Source organism: Equus asinus, chromosome 9, assembly GCF_041296235.1.
Source record: "Equus asinus isolate D_3611 breed Donkey chromosome 9, EquAss-T2T_v2, whole genome shotgun sequence".
NCBI lineage: Eukaryota > Metazoa > Chordata > Mammalia > Perissodactyla > Equidae > Equus > Equus asinus.
In genome coordinates this window covers 17,338,655-17,362,091 of record NC_091798.1, presented here as the reverse complement: position 1 = coordinate 17,362,091, position 23,437 = coordinate 17,338,655, and the positions used below count along the sequence as shown (strand labels likewise).

The following is a 23,437-nucleotide window of genomic DNA, read 5'->3' as shown; positions in this document are numbered from 1 at the left end:
GGGTATTTGCCAACCTGAAGAGGGTAATAAACGAGGACAGGATTGCTTGCTGCTTAGGAGCAGAGCTTTTTCATGGCCACAAAAACAAAACAAAACAAAACAAAACAAACAAACGAAAAAACCCAGGAGGGGTGAGGCACTTAGCCAAGCAAATAATCCGGGAGAAGAGCATCCCTGGGAGAGAAACAGCTAGAGCAAAGGCCCTAGTGTGCTTGGCATGTCAAAGGAAAAGCAAGGAGGCCAGTGGGGCTCAAAAAGCACGACGAGGCAGGATCACAGCACATGTGTGTGTAAATGTGATTGGGCGAGATCCTAGATACCCCTGAAGATGATTTGACTTCTAATCTGAGAGAATTTGGGACTTTCTGACAAGAATGGACTGAACAGTGAAATGATTTAAATTTTAAAAGTAATAGATTGCTGGTAGGTGGGTGAAGGGAGAAATGGTGGGGGAAAAAAGAGGCTAAAGAGTGTCCAGACAAGAGAATATGGTGATTCAGAACAAAGTAGACCTCAAACAGATCTGGGAAGAAGTTGTTGAATTCTGCATATATTTTGAAGTTAGAAGTAATGAAATCTTTTGGTGAACTGTATGTAGTGTGTGAGAGAGAAAGATAAGAGAAGTATGGCTTGAATATCTGAAAGGATGACCTTTCCATCTGTTGAGATGGAAATGGCTATTAGTAGAACAGGTTTTGGAGTAAGATCAGAAGTTCAGCTTTGGTATTGACAGATTAGAGTCTACGGGCAGACAATGGTGAAATTTGAAAAGAGGTCTGAGCTGGAGCTGTAAATCTAGGGGATAGCATATTGATGCTTTTTAAAATGGAGAAAATGGATGAGATCACCAAGAACGTAAATGTAGATAGAGTTCCAAAGACTGAGTCCTGGAGTTCTCCAATGTTAAGAGATTGGAGCTAAGAGAAACAATAAAAGAATGTAGAGTAAGAGGGTACAGATTGCAAGTGCAGGTGGATGTGGTGGTGGCAGTCGGTGGAAGTCTTCTTTGCATTGCTGTAAGTTGGTTGTGAAATATTGGGCACAGTCACCAGTGGAAAGTGAGGATAGAGGAGAAGATGATAGCAGTTTAAGGAAGGAAGGTGGAAAATAATCATAACTGAGAGAAAGAGAGTGAATGAGCTAAGTTATCTGATATTTGCCTGGCGGCATGAAGGACTCACTTTGAAATTCCTGGATATGAACTTAAAGTGAAACCAACTAGGAACAACATGAGCTTTTTTTTTTAAGGCACTTTCAGCTTCATGGGTGCAGACGTGGAGGAGGTGAAATGTTGAATTTTGTCAGAATGTGATTTTGTCAAACTTTGTATCAAAGTTGGAGAAGGGCAAGAAACAGACCGCTATGAGCAAAGGAGAGATGATGCTTGACTATGGCTTCTTAACTGGGAAGATGGGAAGTGAGGAGAAATAGTGGATTAGAGACTCTGAAAAGTTGATAGAATGAAAGGATTTGAAGCCCCCTGGAGCGGGAGAATCAAAGAATTTTGACTACAGCTGAGGCCAAATTTAGACAGAACATATTGAGTCAACATTTTATCGCTGCTTACATTGTGTGCTGGCTGATTTCTAGAATATTTTCACTTGATCCTCACAAATTTGTATGCAGCAGCACTTAGCGCCGTTCTTCGTATAAGAAGACTGTGAAGAAATGTAGGTTCGAACTTGTCCAAAATAGCTGGGAAACACAAAAGCTTCCGTTCAATTTCAATTCTTCATCTTTAATTTAGTTTTTGTTAACCTCAAACTGTTTTATATATTCAAGTCTAAAGGAATGTTTCTTTACATAATAACTTTTTGTGCCTTATTATGATTTTTTGTGATTTTTATTATTGACTTGAACTTGAGGGATCACTATTATGTTGGTTTATCATACACGAAGTTTGATTTTTCTGTTGTTGTTAGTTTCCACTTATCAGGAATTTATGAGGATAAAGTTAATTAGGAAACTAACGTTTATATGTTTAGAGAATATTATTCACACTGAAGCTGATTTTGAATTATATATAATGTCATTCCGCAACAACAATAGTATCATTCCATTGGAAACTAACAAAATCTATTCAGACAAACTATCTGGAAAAACATTTGGGGAGAATTCAAAACTTTTTGGATATTAGATGATAGTTTTGGATTTCTGTTCATTTCGTTGGGTATGAAAATATATTTTGGTTTGGGGCTGGCCCTGTGGTGCAGTGGTTAAGCTCACCGGCCCGGGGTTCGCTGGTTCAGATCCCGGGTGGGACATGGCACTGCTTGGCATGCCATGCTGTGGTAGGTGCCCCACATATAAAGTAGAGGAAGATGGGCACGGATGTTAGCTCAGGGCCAGTCTTCCTCAGCAAAAAGAGGAGGACTGGCAGTAGTTAGCTCAGGGCTAATCTTCCTCAAAAAAAAAATATATATATATATATTTCGGTTTAATTTTTGTCTTTCAGAGATACACCCAAGAGTATTTTCAGGTAAAATAATAAGATGCTTGAGACTTGCGTTATGTACTTCAGCAAGAAGCAAAGAAAAGGTGTGTGTGAGTGTGTGTGTGTGTGTGTGTGTGTGTGTGTGTCTGTGTCTGCGTATTGGAGGTGGGGGAGGGAGTGGTGAATGGAGGGATATGTGAAGCAGAAGAGCAGAAAATTGATGGCGGTTGAAGTTGGGTGACGTGTACATAGGGATTCTTCTAACTAGTCTCTATAAATATGTTTGAAAATTTTCATAGTCAACGTTTAAAAAAGCAATTCCTAAAATACCTCACACAAACACGTTAATTTTTATTAATTCATCATCCTCAGGAATGCCCTAATTTTAAAGATGGCTTACCATAAGAGCTGATGCTAGTGGCTGAATGTGATCAGAAAATTATTCAAGTCGAGTTAAATGCTTACATCCCAAATTGACTATGAAAGGATAATGATTTTCTACAAATATAACAATTTCAAAGGCCAGAACTTCAAGAATGCATTTTCTTCCTTGTTTTATACCCTTTGAAATATTTGAAGAGTATCTCTGAGGGTCCCTCAGTCTGTGATTCTCTCTCACCTTCACTGCTAAGACCTTTTAAAATATATCAGCTTTTGGGGGAGTAGAAGAAATGTATTTCAAGATAGATGCCATCATTTGGACTGTGATTGATTTTTTCAAAAAATAACAGTCATCATTTTCGGTGCTCCTTTAATTTGATGGTGGATTAATATTGTTTGACCTGGTGATAGTAGCCATCAGTCTACCTTGATCCTATGACTGAATTGCTGTCTCTCCTGCAGTAGGTTGGGGTCAATCCTTGACCTACATAGTCAGATCCAGGTTGTTAAGTTAAACAGTACCTGTAATTTAAAAAAAAAAAAGTCATTTGACTTGAAAAAAAGAGAGGAAAACACACCCCTATATAAGCTTGCTAGGTCAGTGCCCCATTTGTTGAAAGTATGAATTTCACAAGCTTAATAGACAGTCATCAGACTTAAAAGCCTGAGAAAGAAGCTTATTGATTTGGAAATTAAACATCTGCCAATAACTTGAGTGTACTTTATATAACAAAATGATGAAAATATGTTTTGGTCATGTAATTTGAAATCACCCATCAAGTGCATATTGTCCACTGTGTAAATTTTAGTCTGCTCAAATAAAATTACATACACACAGAAAATGAGTTCTGTAAGACATAGGCCACTTTATATACAGATATATGTATGTAGCTTTATGAACACATTTATCTCTATTCCTTGAGAGCATGATTTTGAAGGGGAGAGAATATAGCCTATCTAGTACTGCATTTCATAAATAGGTAGAATATGCAATCTATAGCAATAAATTACTAGAACATTAGCGTCTTTTATAAATCATCACAATTAAATATTTAATTCTCCAACAGTGACCCATTAAAGTTTAGTCCATGTTCATCTTTGCAGCTAAGGATATGGTGATCAGGGACTAACAACTATTTCCTGTGACCAGGAGAGGTACAGCCTAAAGTCTAAAGATACCCACTGGAGGGAAGTGGCTGATACAATGAGAATTTTGAACCTATCATTTGTGACTCTCTATTGCACTTTCATTTTAGATGGTGCATATAAAAATGCTTACAGAATTAGCTGTGAATCCAAGAAAGTTCTGGTTCACGCAGTCTCAAAGGACCTGAGAATCTACAGTCATTGAGAAAATAATTGTTGGGTGCATTGAGTTATTTTTTTTTCTTGCCATCTCTCCACTATTTCTGTAATTGGAAGTTATCTATGTATAATTACATCTTTAGTGAAAAGTAATTATAATTCTTATCGTTGACTTTTTAAATTAGCTTTTTTCTCTAATAAGTAATATTTTTTACATTTCATCTAGGCACTCTGGGTATGGCAAGAAGGAAATCAAAGCAAGATTTCAAACTTTAGAAATGGTTAATTGGGAAAAAATAAAATTGATAAACATAAAAAGTTATAAAAGAAATACAAAGGTCATTATCAGCATCTAGAAAAGCAAGAATTTTGAATCTACTTTTATTAAAAGCATAGCAGAAAAGGGAAACAACCCATTATTTTAAAATTCTCCCATATTTTCTCTCGCACCCTCCTTTTCTCCCTCCCTCCTTTTCTCTCACCCATTTCTTCTCCCTCTTATCTCACCCTCACCAAAGGCTTTGTTAATTTATCATAGGCTTTAAACCTATCCTTTGCTCATCAAATAAAGAGACTTTAATATTTACCACCATGTGGCTTGGGACAAGCTCACTAACCTCTCAATATCTTTGTAACATTTAAACAACACATTTGTAGTGCTGTCTAATAATAAGTGAGGTAATAGAAGAAAAGTATTTTTAGGAAACATTTTTGCCTTAGAAATATGTCTTGTTCAAGTTATTCCTAGTAAAGAATGACTGCTTGAAACTGTTCATGATCAATGAAATAAAGGCATTAACTACAGTTACATAAATGTACACATCAGTCAGTCAGTCTACACAGGAATTGTGGAAATAGCATTGGCTGCTGATTGACGTCCTTCATACCGGAGATATCATGAGTTCCTTTTATTGTGGGAAATAGCAACATTTAATGGCGGGTAACTAATGACACCTGAGAGGGAAACTGAGCAACTCAACCTTGTGTCCTGGGCCCTGGTCACGCTTTGTGTGCACAGACCCCCATCTACTGGGGAAATTTGATACGTGACCTTTATCTTATAATTTGGGGTAGAAGTTGTGAATTAAAAGAACTGAGGATTGAACTACTCATGGCTAAGTTTTGGAGCTGTCTTGAGAAGGCATAGTGTTTCATTTTCTCTCATAAGAAAAGTGCAAAGTTTTATAGATTGTTTGTACCGCTAAAGTTAATACATCCTAATGGTTAAGTCTTTAGGCAGATCTGGGTATGAATTAGATTTGCTTCTTAATCATTGTGTGACCTTGGGCAAAATACTGAATCTCTTAGAACTTTTGTTCCCTCATCTTCAAAATGATTATAATGATTAAATGATAATGATTATAACCATTTCATTGAATTATTGTGAAAATTAAATAAGATAAGGCCTGTATAGCATAATATCTGGTTTATGGTAATGGTGGAAATTTATAAATTGTTATTTTTAACTTAAGGAATATCAAGTTTTCCAGGCTTCTAGGGTCACTGTTAATTTTCCTCTCCCAATAGAATCATAGGAATTACCATGCCACATGACTTCTAGAAATTTTACCTCATCTTGAGTATTCAGAGGGCCTGTGATGGCACCCACATCCTACTTGGGCAGTTCCTGGAAGCTTCTTGAACATCTCTAGCTGCTGCAAATCTCTGCACTCCACTTTGTCCTCAAATGTGTTCACAGCTCCTGCTCTTTTTCCCACAGGCCTAGCTAAGATCAAGCTGACCCTAATTTCTATTGATTTGCAAACTTTATTTAAGATTTGAGGGTATAGAAGAGACTTACACAGAAAGACAATCGTTGGATATTAGATGTGTGTGTTTTGGAGTCTCTGCCCAGGCCCTGCCGCAAGGAAGTTCTAGCTAACTGTCTCTCACCCGACCCCTAGCTTGCCACCACGCCATGAGAGCTGTTCCTCATCAGATCAGGAGTAGCATCTTCTTGATCTTCCTTCACCCAACTTCCTGTTCTTGCCTCAAATAAAAGCTACAGTAATCCCCCCTTATCTGGAGGGGATACGTTCCAAGACCCACAGTGGATACCTGAAAGCGTGGATAGTACTGAGCCCTATATATACTGTATTTTTGCCTACACAGACATACCTATGGTAAAGTTTAATTTATAAATTAGGCACAGTTAGAGATTAACAACAATAACTAATAATAGAACAATTATAACAACATTAAAAAAGTTATGTAAATGTAGTCTCTCCCTCAAAATATCTTATTTTACTTTAATCACCCTCCTTCTTGTGATGAATGAGATGATAAAATGCCTACGTGATGAGATGAAGTGAGATGAATGACGTAAGCATTGTGATGTAGCGTTAGGCTACTATTGACCTTCTGACGATAGGTCAGAAGGAGGATCCTCTGCTTCAGTGTTGGGATTGACCAAGGGTAACTGAAACCCTGAAAACCAAAACCACGGATAAAGAGGACTGCTGTACATCTGCAGAGATTTAGCCCAAACAATTGATCACTCTGGAATATTTGCTATTAGGATCCATCACAGTCCTGGCTATTCCCCAAAATGATATATAGTATTTGTGTAAATTAAGGGTTAATTGGGTGATCTTCCTAAATTAAGAGCATGACTTCTGTAGGACACAGGCTGTTAAACACATTCATCTCTGTTTCTTGTGATCATGATCTTGAAGGTGAGGGAATATGGCTATCTAGTGTTACATTTCATAAACACATAGAATATACAATCTATACCAATAAATTACTAGAACTCGTTAATGACGTCCTATTATCTTCACTATAAACTGCTGGCAATTGAAAGGCTTTTTTCTCCTGTAAAGGTTTCTGCCTCACCTGTGATCCCACTATTTTTAGTATTAGTAGTAGTAATAGTAGTAAGAGTTTTTTACAAATGATCTTTTTATGCTGAGTAGTTTGTCAAGTGTCTGTAAAAGCAAGGCAGCTCTGGAAAACAAGGCCTCCTGTGACTACTAAGGGCAGGTCACACTTGCCCTGGAGGTTAGTTAAACCTCCTCCTTCCTACTACCACCCATCCCCAGGTCAAAGCCAAATTGGGGAAAATAACAGATCAGGGACAACTAATGTGTTTGGAGCAGCATGTGAGTATCAGCTACATACATTTCAGAAAGAACAGAAGGCAGCCCTCCGGCAATTCTGGCTTGCCCTACGCATAGTGGCCCCCTCCTCAAAATTAGAAACTCTTTCACCACAGCTGCCTGAATTTCTCTCTTCCGTTCTGTTTTGGATATCTAGACTCTTCTTTTGGAAGAGATAATATTGATGGGATATCTGCCAACATAACTGAGTGTGAATTAAGGGAAAAATAGTCAGATCATCTGCCTCAACAGATGATGACTTGTGCTGGGTTGGAAAGGTAGATCATTTGGATTGCTTTGGGGGAGACAACCATGCTTGGACAGTAAAGAGAGGGAGAGTACCGATTTCTTCTCTTTCCCAAACTAGGGGATTGGCCTCTGGCAAAAGTGTGATGCAGGTGAGATTTGGTTTGTAGGTACCCTCTTACCGCCCCCTCAGCTTTCAACCTTTAGTGCACTCATTTGCCACGTTACCCGCCTCCAACACTTCCCCTTTCTCATTCTCTTCACATCTCTAACTGCCTAACTTAATATTTAGAATCTGAATGACTCAGTCTCCTCAATAGAGCCCTTTCCAGAAAATAAATAATGTCTTGTTTCTATGGTCTTGCAGACTTTCGCATTAGTACCAGTGTCTAAGTTGAAGGCAGTCTGCAGCTGTTCACAGTTCCCTCGCTTTTTTAATATGATACTAAGTAAGCCTCATTCCTATTGCGGGGTCAGATGTAGTAGTGTTCCCCTCGAAGGACAAGAAAATCAGAGATCGGATTTATCCAAGGCACACAGACAGAAACTGACGTAGGCAGGCCCTCAGACTTCTTCTTCCCTTGTATTCTCATTGCATGGCTCTTTCTTTCTTCCCACATTAATCTCAGATATATTGGCCAGAAATAGAACTACTTTAATTTTAGTATCCTGCAAGTGTTCTTTCAAACAGAAATCTGCATGACAAAAATTACCACAAGGGGTTTCTTAAAACAAAACTGTAAATCTTTCAAAATAGAGATGCTGACTCCTTTAGAACAGCAAAGCACACACTAGACATATTCGATATAATTAAAATAAGTAAAATCTATAGTATCAGGCTTTAAGCCAGTCCCCTTGACAAGTCACTAACTTTCATTTAAAGCCTTCCCATTTTAATGTCACTCTTTTAAGAAAGAAAGAAAAGATGTATTAGTGAGAAATGTTAAAAAAAAAAAAACAATCAAGGGCAAAAGCAGTGAAATGATTGAAGATGCATTCTTCAATCTGTAGGGTTTACTGGGATTACTTAGGCTAGACAAAAATCCATGAAGGTCATAATGACATTTTTATCATTTCAGACTGATGTATGCCATTTTTTATATTGTCTTTGCAATACACATTAAAATTTTAAAGAGTGAGCTGTTACATTAAAAAGCAATGATTTAAAAATTTATCAGCTCCACCCTTCTGTAGTTTAACAAGGATTTTTACCTCCATAGTTTAGAAATCAACCCAGAATTTATTTTTTAAATTGCTAATGTGGTGCCTTCTACAAGTGAAAACTAACTGGTTTATGCCAATCTATTTTTAACTTCTAAGAATCTATAGTTAATTAGCAATAAAGGAAAAAAGTATCAAGCTTATGGAACATACGTACACCATAACAAGGAAGCATTGCCCGTTTTTCAGATGCTATAAAGGTGTTTGCTTAGTAAAGTATTTGATAAACCATATGGGCAATAAGAATAAAACAACTGACCTTTTTTGGGTGCTGCTTATGTGCCAAGCTCTGGGAGCAGTGCTTCATATATCTCATTAAAACTTCACAGCAAGCTTGCTCTCTAGTCAGCACTGATTGGCACTCAGTAGTTCGTTTTGGAGGAGAGAGAGGAAAGAAGGCTGCCAAGCAGACTGGGTCAGGGGCTCTCAAGGAAACCTCAAGAAAGGAATTACCCTCATTTCAGAAAATCAGAAGCTTGCAGAGGTCAAGAAACCTGCTCAAAGTGGCAAAACTAGCAGTCAGTGGGAGAGATGGGATTTGTCTGCAAATCTGTCCAAGGCCTAAAGCTATGCTCTTTTTACCAGATGCCTCTGCTTCCTATATTAAATGTGCTTTAGCACATCTTTAGAAAATAGGCAGCTTCATGCAGGATTCAGTTATGAAAATACTATTCTAGTACATTAAACTTCATACATTAAAACAGTAATACTGACCCATATGTTAAGAGGACATGTATTTTAAGTGACATTGGGATTATGAAATATACTAAAATAGGCATCAGTTGTAAGAACGGTAAAGAGGCGATTTGTAACTTGTCACTGTGCTTAAGCACACATTGGCTGCTTGTTGTTAAAGCCAGGGGACAAACCACAGAGCATAGCCACCTGAGAGGTAAGGAAACGCTTTTTCTTTTCCGTTTTTTGTTTTTTCTTTTCTTTCAACCTCAATCAACATTTTAAAAAGATCAGTGCAGAGCCATATTCAAGAAAAATGCTGCCGCCTCCTTTCTTTTTTTTTGGAAAATGTGTAGCTAAACTCATCTTTTTATGTTTTTTCCCCAAAAAAGGAACTCAGGAATATACATTTTTTTTAAATAAGTTAAATGGTTCCTAGCTCGTGTGCATTACTGAAGGGAGAGAGAAGCAGAGAGGCAGAGAAATAAGAGCTGGGTGGTGGGGAGAACAAGGACAAGAGCAAAGGGGGGTCAGAGGAGAGAAAGGATTGACAAGAAGCCATGGGGCAGAGGAGAAGAGCCAGCCGTCGGGTCAGCTGGCTGGGTGTGGGGAGGATGTGTCTAACCTTAGCCTTTTACTCTGGCTTCCTTGGCCACTGCGGAGTCCCTGTGGTCCTCCGCCAGCCCCAGACTGCACTATGACCAGGGCTGGGCCTTTGGGAGGCCTCTTGGAAGGTGGGTGCTACTCTGTCGATTGTTGCAGGCTCTATGAAAATAGCTCACTTAACCTTCAATCTCACTAAACCTCTCTTTCACTCTCCTCTGCGCTCACCCCTTGCCAATTCTGCACCCATTCCTCTGTCTATAATATTGTTGCCTCCATTACTTTTAACCCAAGTTAACTCAACATCCCACTCAAAGCTTCTCCTGACTGCCCCTCATCCTACCCAAGCCAAGGTGAATTATCTCTTCCCTAGTCTCATATTGCCCCCTCTATCCCTCCCCCAGGCACTAACACACACTGTTTTGTAATTGTTTATAGACTTTCTATCTCCATTAATAAATTCTAAGCCCCAAGGAAGGCATGGAAGATGTGGGTTTTTTAATTCTTGTTCCTCTAAAGTACCATCCTCCTCACAAAATTGGTGCTCAGGAAATGTTTATCAAATGTAAACAGCTGAGTTGAGCCCAAACCGGGGGAAGGGGAGAAAGGGCAGAGGATGGCCCTTATTGGGCCACCCGCAATTTGTGACTCCTTCCATTCCCCTTTCCTCTCTCATGCTCCTCCACAAACCCTAGTACTTACCGCATGACTTGTAAAAAGATGAAGCTCTTGGGTTCAAGTTCAAACTACTTAGCTCACTCTCAAGGCCTTAAATGGTCTCTCTTGTATCCCCTCAGACTCGTCTCCAGTTCTGTTACTTTTAACCTGTACCCTATGCTCCGTAACTCATGGACTCCTCAGATTTCCTAGACCGTGGCTGTGCACACTCTGTCCAGGCCCCCTGGCTGTCCACGTTCTGTTTCTGTTGGGATACTCACATCATTCTCCCCTCCCATCTCTTCACCTTCCAACATCTGTTTAATCTTCAGTACTTCCGTCTGGAGTCCCATACCACATCCAGACTATCATTGTAGCTATCAATGTAGCTGTCAATGGTTTGTATTTTTCTCCTCAACCTAGCTGAGTAATGTATTGGGCAGGATTCTAATCTTCCCAGTCCCACAACCCAGTATAGCCCCAGCATTCCTAGTTGACATTCTAGAATCGCCTGTTGAATGTTGAATACTGGAATACCTTTCTCATTCTACTCCTATCTTCATTAGTAGAAAGTGCTTCCAATATCTGAATCTGTCATCCCTGGAGCAAAAGACCATGGAGATCATTTAGAGATGTGTGTTCAACTATATTTGTTCATTTTAATTAATAGCCCTGGGATGCCAGCAAGAGGGCTGGTGCATCTGGAAGGGAAGGAGAAGTCAAGGGAGGGCTCAGTCATCTATTTTTAGTAAAACTGCCATTGCAAGTATAGAATTAAAGTCTGGGTGCCTAGAGGCCAGATGTGCTAAAGATTGGTTACAATCTCTTTTGGTTTTTGTTAAAAGTTCCAAATGAGACTTGGAATACAGACTGTATCAAACTATCCATTTCACCCTGGGGCTGCAACTCGAAAGGTTAACTTCAATATGAAAAAACAGGAAGCAAATATACCAAAATGGAATTAACAGCCACTTCTTAGTTATATACTATTTAATTTTGCCTTTCTCTATACATTTCTGCATTTCTAAATTTTTATAAAATGAGATTTTGGAGTTTTTTTAAAAAATGTTTTATAACTTAAAAAATATAATATATTTTTTGGACAACACAATATGAGATTTCAAACCATAAGTTTTGCACATTGAATATAGAGTTGTAATTTCCTTTTATTAAGAAAAATTTCCTTGGAAACTTCAAGAGGCTTTTAAAAATACTTTATGCAAGGAATTAGATAACTAATAGCACATACTGATAATTAGAATTCCAGACTTATGATTTATTAGGTTTGACCCTTTGGCAATCAGACTTTACCCTGTTTTACTCCTAGAAACTTGCATAGACACTAGGATACCATGACCAGCTCCTGGACCTTGAGAAGCTGGCCAGGGGTCTTGCTGAAATCGGGATTTACTAGCTATGTAAAGAATTGCTATTTACATGTACTGCAAACTTTCCTTTCTTTAATTTGTAAAATAGACCTGAATGAATAGCCTTTAAGATATCTTTCGTATTTTAGAAGGGTGAAAATAACTTGAACCAGAGAAAGAATGGAGAAAAAGGTCAGATATCAGAGAAATGACTACCACTAATACTATGCCATGCATTTATAAATTTAAAACTAGGTTTTTCCCATTGTTTGATATGAGTGGGGAATTAACAAGAGGGAAAGGCCATGGGAAACAGCCTTTATGGAGCATATACCAGGACATTAGCTGGTGGATTCTGTGCTGACTATGTTTACATGTTTTCTCATTTGATCTGCATATGTTAGCAGGGTAGCTGTCAGTAACCCCGTTGACAGGTTGGAAAATAGGTATTCTTACGTTAACATGTTTGTCTTCACCTACTATGCAATCTATTTCTTAAAGACAGATAATACATCAATGTGTATTCAGAGTTAGTGGGGGCCGACATCTGGTAAAATCTTAATAAATGTTTGTTCAGTGAATAAATGGTTGGGTAGATGATGTACTGATGTCTTGTAGGTCATTTAACGCATTTTGACTACTCATCTTATGAAGAAATCTTGTTCTTATTATCTAAGAGTATCTCTTTTTATGTGTATTCCTTTGGAAGTTAGCTTTATCTCAAAGTATAAAAATCACATTTCTATGAGTTAGTTTTTTTGGGGGGTGAAATTCACATGACAAAATATGAACTATTTTAAAGTGAATAATTTCTTGGCATTTAGTACATTCAAATGTTGTGCAACCACTGCTTATATCTAGTTCCAAAACATTTCAACGGCTTAGAAGGAAACCCATGAAGCTCCTGCTCCCCATTGCCCCTGACTTCCTGCCCCTCATAACTACCAATCTGCATTCTATCTCTATGAATTTACCCATTCTGGATATTCTGGATATTAATGAAATTATATCATATGTGACCTTTTGTGTCTGACTTCTTTCACTTATCATAATGTTTTTGAGATTTATCCACATTGTAACATGTGTCAGGACTTCACTCTTTTGTGGCTGAATAACACTCTAATGCATGTATATGTTGCAAATTATCCATTCCCCCACTGATGGACATTTGGACTATTTTCACCTTTTGGCTACTGTGAAGAGTGCTGCTATGAACATGTGTGTACCTGTATTTGTTTGAGTATCTGTTTTCAATTCCTCGAATATATATACAGAAGTAGAATTACTAGGTTATTTGGTAATTCTGTTTAACTCTTTGAGGAACTGCCAAACAGTTTTCCACAGCGGCTGAACCATTTTACTTTCCCACCAGCAATGCATAAGGCTTCTAATTTCTCCACATCCTTGCCAACGCTTGTTATTTTTCTTTGTCTTCTTTCTTCCTTATTTTTTTTAATAGCCATCCTGGTGAGTGTGAAGTGCCACCTTGTTTTGATTTGCATTTCTCTAATGACTAACGATGATGAGCATTTTTGTGTGTGTTTGTAGGCCATTTCCATGAGATTTTACAGGGAAAAAAAGTAATTAATAAAGCTCAAAGAACAAATCCCTTTTCTCTTTAATGGCTCTTGGAGCTATTTTAGGAAATGGCACCACTACAGACCCATTGCTTAAGCCAGAATCCTGGAATCATCCTTGATATTTCCTTCTCTGGAATTCCCACAATCCAAACCATCAGCAAGAACTGTTACTTATAATGCCAAAGTATATCTTGAATAACTACACTTTTCTACATCTTAACTATTTCAACCTAATCCAGTCCAACATGATATGTTTCTCACCTAGACTGGCTACTGCTTCAAATTTCATTATTTGTCTCATTTAATCCATACTCTAAACAGCAGCCAGACTTTTAATCATAAATTAGATCATGATGGTCCACTGCTTAAAACCCACCACTTGCTCTCATCTCTTGCTGCATTTAGAGGAAAAAATAAAAGAAAGCTCCGCACCACAGCTTATGAGAATCTACATTATCTGATATCATCTATTGTCCCAACCATGTATAAAACTACTCTTGGGGGCCAGCCCAGTTACATAGTGGTTAAGTTCACACATTCTGCTTCGGTGGCCCCGGGTTCACAGGTTCAGATCCCGGGCTCGGATCCTGGGTAGTGTGGACCTACGCACTGCTTGTCAAGCCATGCTGTGGTGGTGTCCCACATACAAAGTGGAGGAAGATTGGCACAGATGTTAGCTCAGAGCCAATTCCTCACCAAAAAAACAAAACAACTACTCTTTCCCATGAACACTGTTGTTCGTCAAGTCTGGCCTTTTATCAATTTTTAGAACATTCCTTAGAACATTTTCAAATGCTCTTACATCGGCCTAGAAGAATGCTCTGAAATATCTCATGGTTAGAGCCTCTTAAATATTACCTTCTCAGTTAAACTCTTTCTAGCCATGCCATCTTTTCTATTGAAACAAGATAGTCATCACTTGAAAAGTGTTTCCCCTTCTCGAGTGGTACTTAAGTATTTATGTACTTATTTATTTTCTGCCTTCATGCATAAGATCATAAGTTCATTTACGGTGGGAACTATTTCCTTTTTGTTGACCATGGTATACCCTATGCTTAGCACATAGTCTATTGTCATGCTATCTTTAATGACTGTATAACTTTGTGATCTTTGTAAACACAGAGTTGAATGGGCATCATGTAGAAATAACCATATTGTCTTCAGAGCAAATTATTAAAAAAATATAGTGTAGTATCAGTAAGGAGTAGTACTACATTCTGAGTGCTGTGTTTCTGCAAGAGAGTACATGCTTCCTATTCCCTTGTCAACAACAAAATAATCCTCTTTGAAACCCATGAGTTGTACTGAGTGGCAGTGATGCACCAAGTAGACAGAGGGGAGGATAAGGGAGGGCAATAGAACTGGTTAAGCAAAGAATGAAAGCTCATTCTCTCTTACCATGATCTTTGCACAGCCAGTGTCTTGCCATTCAAGAGTCAGTATTTTATTTCCACCTCTGTATCTGGTGAACAGGCTCTAGACCTGTTGACATGAAAATCATCCCTAGAGCTGTGGAAGAAACGTGATTAAATTGTGTTAGAATAGCTCAGCCTCTTTCTGACTAATAGAAAAGAAATAGTCTGGAGGTCATCATGGATCCCTGAAATGCCTGTAATGGTAATGTTGTACTATTACGAATGTAAGTGGAAAACCAAGTTTATGTAAGCAAACAGAACTCAGGATTTCTTTATGTCGCATTGGATATTTTAGCTAGTTGAAATACAGTTATTTTCTGTTATATCGATGAAATATAATTGAACTATAGTTGCTTGATCATTAATTTCCATCGTATGAATATTAATAAATCAAAGGTCTTATTCCGCTGTTTCCTTTTATGATAATGGTCCCAGGAAAGAAAAATGTAAAAAAAATTATTTTTATTTGTTAGAGGAAGCTTACCAAATTGCCAAGTAGCCTACTCAATTCATATGTCAACAAACAATGAAATAATTTCCTCTTTACCAAGTGCTTTCAAGTCCATTGTCTTAATTGACGCTCACAACCACAGCTCTGTGGCACAGAATGGGAAGATTTAAACTAGAATCACAGGATTTTTAGTTTTGAGTTGGTATTGTCGCATAGGTGTTGTAAGTGCAGTACATGAAGAAACTGAAGGGATCAAAGGACTTGACTAGGTTCACATAAATTGATTACGTGTAAATATAGAGGCTTAAAACCTAGGCTGAACTCTGATGGAAGAGACTTCTCAGAAAAATATGTATATGTACATATATATGCAGACACACAAATTGAAGACTTCTGAGAAAAAATTCATCATTTTAAGACCTGAAATTGCATATATTTAGAAATGTACAGAGGTATGGTTATCTAGGATTTGAGTTAAATAGTAGCATCTAGGTCAATATATTTGATAAAGCAAATGTTTGTATTTTTAGTAACAGCAAGTATGTATTTCTATGCCTTTAAATGGCTCCATAATTTGATTTCTATTTTCTTGACATTGATGGTTTTATTGTTTACCTGTAGAAGCAACTGAGCTTTCTTCTACCAAGTACAATATCATAGCATAACCTGGTGATGTGTTTTCAACTTTAACAAGTCATCCTAAAGGACATGTCCTTAGGGACAGGAACACCTTTCTGAAGGATTTTTCTTTTTCTTTTTAAAATTTGATCCAGGTCCCTTCGTCTCAGAAGTGACTTCAGATTGTAGTCAGAGAAGCAGATCTAAGGGAACACAGGTAAACTTGATGAATCCCAATCCCCAAACCCAGTAATGGCATAAATGTTTGATTTACCTTCTTTTTATGCTTGATCGTTTATTTTTATGCCAATGCAGGTTAATTTCAATTTTATTAACAATCATTGCTTTTTAAATTATTTTATTTAACTTAGTTATAGAAAAAAGCTGCAAAAATAGTCCTATGTCCTGTGTACTTTTTTGTTATTTTAAAGATTGGCACCTGAGCTAATATCTGTTGCCAATCTTCTTTTATTGTTGTTGTTGTTGTTTTTTTAATTCTTCTCCCTAAAGCCCCCCAGTACATAGTTGTATATTGAATAGTTATAGGTCCTTCTGGTTGTGCTATGTGGGACATTGCCTCAGCATGGCCTGATGAACGGTGCCATGTCCATGCCCAGGATCCGAACCAGTGAAATCCCAGGCTGCCTGAGGTGGAGTGCCAGAACTCAACCACTCAGCCACGGGGCCAGCCCCATGTCCTGTATACTTTTTACACAAATTCCCCCAATTTTAATATTTTGCATAATCACTCTACAATTAAATTATCAAAACCAGGAAATTAACATTGACAGCATTATGTTTACTGATCTCCAAACCTTAGTAAATTTTTTCTGGACTTACGTCAAATCTAGAATCCTACATTGCATTTAGTTCCCATATTTCCCTACTCTCCTCCAATCTAGGATAACTTTCTCAGCCTTTCTTTGTGTTTCTTTAGCTTTACAATGTTGACAAGTATTAGCCATTTATTTTAGACTGTCCCTCAATTTGGGATAGTCTAATGTTTCTTCTTGATTAATATAGAATAGTGTACCTTTTTGACAAGACTATCACAGAATCGATGTTGTGTCATCTCTGTTTTTAATTAATTAACTCCTTTCTCCAACAGTGAGTTCCTGCATTGGAACCATGTATTTATTTGCTCAATTCTCATAATTTCAGAATTGCTGAAGGAATTTGATAATTGTGAACCCTTACCCCTGTGGAAAACAAATTTTCTAACTAGAATACAGTATTTGTGTATAGTTCTTCTTGTCTTTGGACTTAGTACATAGAGTCAGCATACTGTTGTCACAGTTACTTAGGTTAGTCCCACCGCCACCACTAAGTCCCCAGATGTGGTTTTGTTTTAAGTTTGCAGTACAGATAGGCTCATGTTACTCTTTGTATTCAAATTTAGGTCTCCCTCACATTCTGGTTGATTTTAATCTGTATGTGTTATTTGAGTATGTAAAATATCATCATGGTTCTAAACATCAGACTTACATAAAAAGACATTTTCAAAGAAGTGTTAATCCCCTTTCATCCCTCCTAACTAATTCCCATTCCCTCCTTTCTGTCCCCTTCCGACCCACCCTCTGTACTTTCTGGTTTAATTTTACCACTAGATTTTAGTTCAAACTTTTTAAGTTTCTTTTTTTTGCACAGATTAGCAGATACATATGTCTTTTATCCCTTTCCATCAAACATAAACAGTGCTAATCTAGAGATATTTTTCTTTTCTTTCTTTAGCTACAAATATATCCTGTAAATCATTTCATATCAGTTCATTAAGGTCTTCCTCATGTTTTTCTTTTTTTTTCTGTATCATACTCTAGTTTGTAGATGCACCATCTCTCATTAACCACTTTCCCATGTATGGCCATTTGGGAAGTTTTCATGTTTTGCAATTACAAACAACGCTGCAATGAATAAGCTTGTGCATATATAGTTTCATATTATTGAGGATGTGTCACCAGGGTAAATTCCTGGAAATGGGATTGCTGGATCAAAAAGTAAGTACACATGTAATTTTACTAGGTATTGTGATGCTCTGCTACGAAGAGTTTCACCAAGAGTATGAGAATGCCTGATTCTCAACAGTCATCCCCACAGAATGTGTTTCCACATTAAAAAAAGATTGTCACTGATAGCTGAGAAATAGTATCTCAGTGTTGTTTTAATTTGCATTTCTCTAGTTATCAGTGGGTTTGAACATTTTTTCATAAGTCTAAGGCATTTTGTAACCTTTTTGTCAATTATCTGTTCATATCTTTTCCCTCGTTTTTCTGTTGGGGTTTTGATACCCTTCCTCTCAAACTTTAAGAATTGTAGGGACATTAACCTTTTGTATGGGATATATGTGACTAATATTTTCTCTTGTATTTTCAACTGTCTTTTGAATTTTCTCATGGTATTTTTTGCAATGCAAAAATAATTTTTATGCAGTTAAATTTTTCAGTCTCGTATTTTATTGTCTCTGAATTTTGGGGTCATAATTAGAAAACCTTTTCCTACACTGAGGTTCATGATGAATTCACCCGTAGCTTCTTCTTCTAGGAATTTTTGTTTTACTTTTAACTTATTTTATTTTTATATGTTTAGATCCCTGATTCATTTAGAATTGATTCCTATATATGTTGTGCAGTGTGAGTCTAATTTTTATTTTATTTTTCTAAGTGGCTATCCAGTTGTCCCAGCAATACTAATTAAGAGGTTTAACTTTGCCTTGAGATGCCACCCTTATTACACATGAAATTCTATATGTAGTTGGGTCTATTTCTGGATTTTCTACTCAGTTTCACTGGTCTATTTGTCTATTGCCACACAAAGATGGGATTTTCCTACCTGATGTACATAAAAAGACCAATTATTACAGCATCAGCTTTTGGGAAAAGAAAACAGCTTTATTGCTAGATGGATCTGCAAGGAGACAGAAGGCATATGCTCTCAGATCTGTTTCCCAGATCTAGGGCTTAGGCCAAAATTTATGAGACGAAGGACAGGGCAGTCTGAAGTGTGGAGATAGATGATTGGAGGTAAGGAGAAGTGAGGTAGTTGATGGTCTGCTCAACCATAGTTAAGCTTCATGACTCTGCACTGGACTCACATTGACAAGATGGTGATGTTAGTATGATCTGAGGGTGGAGTTTTCAGCCCTTTGATGTCAGAAGAGTCGCTTATCAGGCATTTGCACAGAGCCAGTTGATGGGTTGGTGGTCTCAACCAGCCTGAATTGGACAAGGGGCAACTCTGACAAACAACTCTTACTTACTCTGTTAATAAGGTAGGGTCAGTTTAACTGATGCTAGCAGGCCTGTGGTTACATGTTCATGCAGCAGGAGCACATTATTTTAATTTTAGAGGCTTTATAGTATGTTTGAATAACTGGGTAGACTTAATCCCCCAATGTATTTTTCTTTTTCAGTCTCTTCCTGATTATTTCTGTGTGCTTGTGTTTCTATATGAACTTTAATATCAACTTATCTAATTCTATAGAAATGCTTGTTGGCATTTTTATTGAGATTGTGAGTGATTTTTCAAATCTATTACTTTGTCTTTCAGAAGCGTATTGAAGTTTTCCTTCCAAAGGTTTTGCACATTTCTTGTTAAATTTGTTCCTTATTCCTTAGTATACATCTTCTTTGATTTTGGTGAAAACAGAGTTTTCTGTACTATCTAAGTGGTTATTATTTGTGTAAGTGAAGATTATGGATTTTTGCATTCTAATTTTGTATTCTGCTACTGTAATGAATTTTTCATTGAGTTAATTTTATCATTGATTATTTAGGATTTTCCAGGTATATGATCATATATCCACAAACAGAAGGAAGTTTTCTTTTTTTTTGGTGAGGAAGATTGTCCCTGAGCTAACATTTGTGCCAGTCTTCCTCTATTTTGGATTTAGGATGCTGCCACAGCATTGTCTGATAAGTGGTGTGTAGGTCTGTGCCTGGGATCTGAACCTGCAAAACCTGGGCCACCGAAGCAGAGCACACGAACTTAACCACTCTGCTGCTGGCCAGCCCCAAGAGTTTTCTTTCTTATCAATTCTATGCCTCTATATGATTTCTCAAATATGAAGAGAGTGGGCATTTTTTCCAGTACCCTGATCTTAGTGGAAATGTCTTAGTGTTTCTGAATTAAGTGAAATCTGGCTTTTAAGAAAAAAAATTAACATTATAATGTGTTAACATATCTGTCAATTTGTGTTTTCTTTAGTGTTTTTTAATCAGGAATGAGTGTTGTCCATGGCTTTTACAGTATCTATGGAGATAATTATATGATTTAAAAAATATCTTAATAGATTAGTATCTATTAATGTATACTGCACTAAACGACAAACTGAGGCATATTTTTAAGAGTTTATTTCAGCAAAAGTTGATACAAATCAGGCAGCATCCAATCTAGCAGATAGAAAGGAGCTCCAAGGAAGGGAGCCGGAACAAGGAAGTTGTAGTGGGCAAAAAAATTAAGTTGGTTAATGAAAATTTACTTTCCTTTGGGAAATGGCAGGGGTCTATCAGGCATGTTACCTAACTAGTGCTGATCAGCCAATTCCTGATTGGCTGGTTTAAGATTCCATTTCTGGGATAACGGAAACTGTAATGAAGTCTCGGCTTGGTGACATGGGACTTAGCATAAGCGATTCCATTTTGAGCCTGTGGTCACGTTTTTTAAGAACTGTGTAACATTAATGGATTTCATGATGTTGGACTAACCTTGTACTTCTAGAGTAAATTCCACTTAGTCATGGTATGTTATTTTCTTAATGTAGTATTGCAGTCTGTTCACCCTTTCATTTACTATTGATATTTTTAAGTAACATTTATAGCTTTCTTTTTTGGTACTGTGTTTATAAGATTTAGCTATTGATGTTATTAGCTTCATAAAAAGAATCAGAAACTTTTCCTTTATTTTAAGCCTCTGGAACAAAGCGTTTAAACTCCCTAGTGCTTGGAAGATTGGTAGAAATCTTCTGAGAAAGCATCTGGACCTGGTGCTTTGTTTGCAAAGTGCATCCTTAATAACACTCTCTCTTTCTTCTGTGGAAATTGGTCTGTTTAATCTTTTTATCCCTAATGGGATCATTTCTTATGATCTGTTTTATCTAGAAAATTATGCACTTCATCTAAGTTTTCACTTTTTTCCTTCCTTTCTATTTTTTCTTAGTTGTCTGAAAATATTTTTTTCCTTCGTTGTCTCTTATGATTTTAAAACTGTTATCAATGATTGTTTTCCTCTTTTCAGTTCTTAATTTATATATATGGTTTTCTCTATTTCTCTTGAATCAAGTTTGCTGGTAATTTGTCTGTTTTGTTAATTATATTTTGTATAAGAGGAGTTGGATTTATTATTTAAATTATTATTTATTATGGTTTATTATTAGGTTACTGCTCTTCTATTCTTTTTCTTATTAATCTTGGCTCTTATGTTCACTTCCCTTCCTGTGCTCTCTATTGACTTACTTTGCTGTTCTTTAATTTTTTAATTTTTATTTAAAGCTGTGTATTTAATTCATTTATTTCCACTCCTTAATTTATCCTGATAAAACTGTTTAGTACTATGAATTTTCCTCTCATCACTGCTTTAAATGAACCACAGAGATTCTAATATGTAGTGTTTTACTTTTTAGAAATTCTATAATTTCAGTTTGTATTTCCTTTTGTGCTCTAGTCTTTTAGTAGAGGTTTTATTGTGTTAATTTTTATTTTTATATTTTTATTTTTTGTGAGGAAGATTAGCCCTGAGATAACATCTCTTGCTAATCTTCCTCTTTTTGCTTGAGGAAGATTGTTGCTGAGCTAACTCTGTGCCAATCTTCCTCTATTTATGTGGGATGCCACCAGAGCATGTCTTGATGAGTGGTGCTAGGTCCGTCCCTGGGATCCAAACTTCCGAATCTTGGGTCACTGAAGCAGGACATGCAAACCCAATCACCATGCCACTGGGCTGGCCCCTTGTGTTAATTTTTAAAGGAAGGGTTATTTTTGCTTTTTCGGTTTTGTTAATATTTTCTAGTTTTCTTGCGTTGTGATCAGGGAGTTGTCTATATTATGTCTACCTTGTGGGACTTAGGAATATATTCAGTGTGTCCCTAGTACATGACCAATTACTGTGAAAGTTCCATTGTTCTTGAGAAGAAGATGCATTCTCTATTATAAAGATGTAAATTCCAAATACATTCACATGATCTGTCCTAATGTTCCGATTCAGGTGTTGTTCAGATTTTCCAACTCTGCTTATTTTTCTTGTTGTTATCTCCTTATTTTTTGTCCACCTTGATCTATTTTGTGCTGATAGTGGTATATTAAAGTCTCTTATCTTTCTATTATTAGCATATTTCTACTAAATCTCCTTGCAGCTTCTGTAGTTTTTGCTTCATAATGGCTACTGAGTTTCACAAGTATATCTTCATTGTGAACTATGGTTTACTGTGTCTAATTCTATTTTGCCTCATATCAGAATCAACACCTCTTATTTTTATTAATAAGCCCTTATTGAATGCTTACTTTGCTACAAAGAGGGCATACAATAGGTATACAAGAAAAGTTCTGCCTTCAATGAATTTCCAGTTTACATCTATTTCCAAAGGTATAGATAGATTCCTATTTAATTATGTAATAAAAATAAGATCATAAAAGATATTATAAAAACAAAGGCATGAATAACAACAATGGCAAAGGCTTCCAGCTGTCTGTGTAACATGGTAAAAGGACAAGAAACAAATCTCCCAGCAACAGTAGACTGATCTTATTTTAGTTATTCATAGGAGAACGTACTGATTACCCCATATCCAGCCCCCCCCAAAAAAACCTTGGATTAAAGATTGTCAGCTGAAAAAAACTATGAGAGTAAATTATTAAATCAACTTATAATGGATCTGAACAGAGATGAGAAAATCATGAATTAAAATGGAGATAAGCAAATCATGGATTAGAGCAGAAAAATCAATGATATCTTAAAGAGAATCACCATTGAGTCTGTAAGACTGCACTTTTCAAATATATAATGAAATAATGTGTCATGGAGTAGGTAGTTATTGAAGGGATAATTGAAAAGAAAAAATATGAAGGAGTTTATTCTATGTATATCTTAATATTTAGATATATTATTTATATACTTTATATGTAATATATAATATACAGTCATGCGGCACTTAATGACTGGGATACGTTCTGAGAAATGCGTCATTAGATTATTTCATCTTGTACGAACATCATAGAGTGTACTTACACAAACCTTGATGGTATAGCTTACTACACACCTAAGCTGTATGGTGCTAATCTTATGGGACTACTTTTGTGTATGTGGTCTGTCGTTGACTAAAATATCATCATGTGACACATGACTGTAGATTTTATGTATTTTAAGATTTATACATTTATATATAATATACATTTAAAT

General features: G+C 36.7%; 1 long non-coding RNA gene across 1 annotated transcript in view; it reads left to right on the top strand.

Annotated features, from left to right (window-relative positions):
- LOC123288754 (uncharacterized) overlaps positions 1–23,437 on the top strand; it is a 2,093,166-nt gene that overhangs the window by 1,071,952 nt on the left and 997,777 nt on the right. The window contains exon 5 of the long non-coding RNA XR_011505731.1: positions 16,207–16,268. This is a non-coding gene — a long non-coding RNA (uncharacterized lncRNA). The remainder of the gene's footprint in view (positions 1–16,206; positions 16,269–23,437) is intronic.